Raw genomic sequence first — 3,655 nt, 5'->3', positions numbered from 1 at the left:
AGGACAAATCTAGGCAATAAGCAGTTCTGACAGTCAAAAAAATTCACTTGCTATTCCAGACTTCACCACAAGATGTCCCCGATACCATGTAAGGTCTTTTTCCAAACTCACATTAGGCTTTTATCGGATTAGAAATTTTTTTTCCAAGTTAGCAAGTGAATAAAGTGATAGGTCCCCGTAGAAATGGGAACTTTTGGGGACCCCAAATATCCAAAAGGTGCAAGTCCGGTTATTCAGTTGTTTAGTTTAGTTGTTCTTTTCTTATCTTTTCAAAGCTTTATTTTCCCATAGTAAGCAGACGCCGCGATGTTAAAAGGGGGGAAGAAGTTTCAAGAGGCTTTTACAGGAAGGTAGTTGGGATAGAAGAAAGGTAAGGTAGGGTCTCACCCAATTCATCTGCGCTGCTTTCGTTGTGCTTGGTGGTGATTTTGGCTTTCTGCTGGTACGGCTTTTCTCCGTCAGTCCAAAGGAGCTGCCTCGGATCAAACAGAAGAGCTGCCACCCTTCCACGATCTGTTGAGGGTCCTCCTCATGGTCGTCGCCCCTCCAGGGTGATTTTTGACCCTTTTCAGGGTCTCCCGACAAAGGAAAACCGGATGGCGGAGAAAGTGCTCCCTCCACATGTCCGCCAGCACTGCAATCGCAAACCGGAAGCCATTCAATTATAATCTTTGCTTATTGTGGCTGGCCCAGAATGTTTTGTTTAGCTCTTTTTAAAGATCAAAGAAGTAGGTTATCTCATTCTGGGCATCCGGCCAATACTTATAAGAAAGCAGCTAAAGTTATATATTCTCTTCCTCCACTAGATGTCAGCAACAGTATGTTTTTGTCCCCCTTAATAGTTTAATTTGCCGCTTCCTTCCATGGGAGGGTGGGGCAAAGTTCCCCTCCTTTTCACTTTCGGAGGCTTTTTTGCTTCTTGGGGTATCTTTTCCAAAAGTTTAGGATATAGAGTAGGAGAGAGAAGATCAAATTTCTCACCCAGTTTCAGCACGCTCTTCACCGATGTTCTGGTGAGTACTTGTGGACTTTGGCCGCAAGTAGCTTGGGCTGGTTACCGAGATGGGGCCAGCCTTTCTCCTGTCGGGTTAGAGGGAATTTCCCAATTGAATGGGACAACCGCCATCGTTCCCGAATCGCTGGAGTGCCCCTCTTTCTTCACCACCTCTTTGGGGTGGCCTTAGACCCATTTAGGGTCCCCTGGAAGGGTGAAAAGAGCCGCGGGAAGCGGAGCTTTCGCAATCCGGCGACCATGCGCTACCGGGCAAAAACCCCTCCCTCCGTTCTATGTGGCAACCTAGAATGAGAAGAAAAAATGGCTGCGACCATATTCATTGCAGAGTTGACATATGCCTGGTGAGCCTCATCTCATAACACAGTCAGAATTAAATGACCTGGTCGGGGACTTAGGTTTGTCAAAATGAAAAACAGAACTACTGGGCTCAAGACTGCAGGGATGGTGTTTGCTATCACAAGGTAAAAAATTTGTTTATTTTGAAGCCACCAAGATGATTTAACAAATTTCTTTGCACATATTGACAACCTCGTTTTCTGTACAGACATTGATGGTTTGTTCACAGATCTGGATTGTGAGCATTACCCACTAGAATGGCATCTCTTTATTGATTCATCAATGTGAAACTTCAAGGCTGTCTTGTTACATAGTGGCAATGTACAGTACACCCTTCAGTTCCTGTTGGCTATGTTGCACAAATGAAAAAAAAAATAAAAAAATATGGAACTTTTTATTTTAATATATTTTATTGATTTTTTATAATAACAATCTTTAGTGCTTGGTAAACAGCATGTTGTCTGGGTTCATATATTTAAAAAACAATAATAATTAATTTCTATAGTTCCATAATCAATATATTGATTAATGATATATTGCTTTGATCTTCTCTTCTTCCTGTAGTATTCTCCTTTTGTCAACATTAAACAAATATAGTTCTTAATATTTTTGATACACACAAAGTTGAATATAAACATTTTTCTTGTGTTTGTACAAATAACAGTAATATCAGCATATAACATCTTTTCTGATCAACTTAGATGTCATGTGTCTGATTAACGAAACACTTAAAAGGACTTTCAGGCATATTTTTTCCTAAAAGCATTTATTAAGGTTACAGAGACGTCAGTACAGCATGGTGGAAATGCTTAGGTCTGGCTTCTTTTCCGTTACGCATATACATTCTAAGCATTCCCCCCCCCCTTTTTGGGGGGTTATGGTTCACATCTTCCAATCAACTTGGAAGATGTGATTTACTTCCGGTTTCTTTTTCCCGGGCTATCCTTATTCTCCTCCCTTTTTCCCTGTTGCCTGGTTTAACTATAAAAATACCAGACAGTTCTGCATATTGTCAAAGCAAGAATATACAGTATTTGCAGCGTTGACATCTGGCCCCCCTTACAAAAAGGACAGATCCTGTAAAGCAAACCAAAGCATATGTTAAGGGTTATCTTTCGGTTTGTTGGGGTGTTTCACATGAAACCTTTTGACCAATCTATTAGCCTTTACTTCACTGGATTTCACCCAGGTGGCTTTGGATAACGGGTATCCCTTCCATTGTAATAGATACTGCAATTTCCCTCTGAAAATTCTAGAGTCAAGAATACGCTTCACTTCATAGTGGGTCTGTCCCGCAACCACGAGGGGCCCAGGTGCCTTTTTTGGAGGAGGTCTTAATGTGGAGCCCCGATATGGCTTCAACAAGCTGCAATGGAAAACTGGGTGAATTTTCCCTAAGGGTTTAGGGAGTTTTAGCTCTACTGTGACTGGGTTGATGATCCTTACTATGGGGAAAGGCCCCAAGAACTTTGGTCCCAATTTCTTGCTGGGCAACTTGAGGCGTAGATATTTAGTTGACAAATAAACCTTTTCCCCAACTTGGAATGTTCTTTGGGAAGCCCTCTTTTTATCTGCCTGCTTTTTATAGGTTTCAAAAGTGTTTTTAAAGCAGTTTTTGTGTTTCTCCAAACTTCTTCCCACCCCCTCACCCACTGGTCAAGTGTCTGGGAAGCGGGGGGCATCTGAGGATATTCAGGTATTGGGTTGAACTCTTTTCCTGTGGCCACTCTGAAATGCATGTAGGTGGCCTGGGTCTCTCAGCCATTGCCGTAGTTGAGGGCTTTCGTGGGGGTGATTGCTGTCTGGGTAGCTCTGGTTGCTGCTCGGGTTTGCGTGGGGGAGGCTTCTTATAGCGAGAGAGCTTAACGTCTAGCTTCACTGCTGTCTGGTACCACTCTTGTAGCCGATCGGGTACTTCTCGGTAGATGCAAGCCTGAGAGAGGGGTTCGTTCAATCCCTCAACAAAGTATTGAACCAGGGATTGTTCGGACCACCCCTCTGTTCGGCCTGCTAACTTGCGGAACTCTCGCACATACTCCAGGGCAGGCCTCCCGGCTTGTTTTATTTTGTGAATTTGTCTTGCTGCTTTGAGGCCTATGGATGGGTCCTCAAATCATTCTTTCAGACCTAAGAGGAAAAGGTGGGGATCTTCCAATTCGGGGGCTTGCTCACTATATAAATTATTCAGCCATTCAGCTGCTTCTCCCTCTAGGTTGGATGCAAATACGTCGACCATGGCACCTGGGTCCGGATAGTGGTAGGCCCAGCGGTTCAAGTGAGAGCGCCCTTGGTTGAGAAAAAAAA

The sequence above is a fragment of the Protobothrops mucrosquamatus genome, unplaced genomic scaffold (assembly GCF_001527695.2).
Source record: "Protobothrops mucrosquamatus isolate PMUCROS unplaced genomic scaffold, P.Mucros_1.0 scaffold3413, whole genome shotgun sequence".
NCBI lineage: Eukaryota > Metazoa > Chordata > Lepidosauria > Squamata > Viperidae > Protobothrops > Protobothrops mucrosquamatus.
This window is presented reverse-complemented; position numbering follows the sequence as displayed.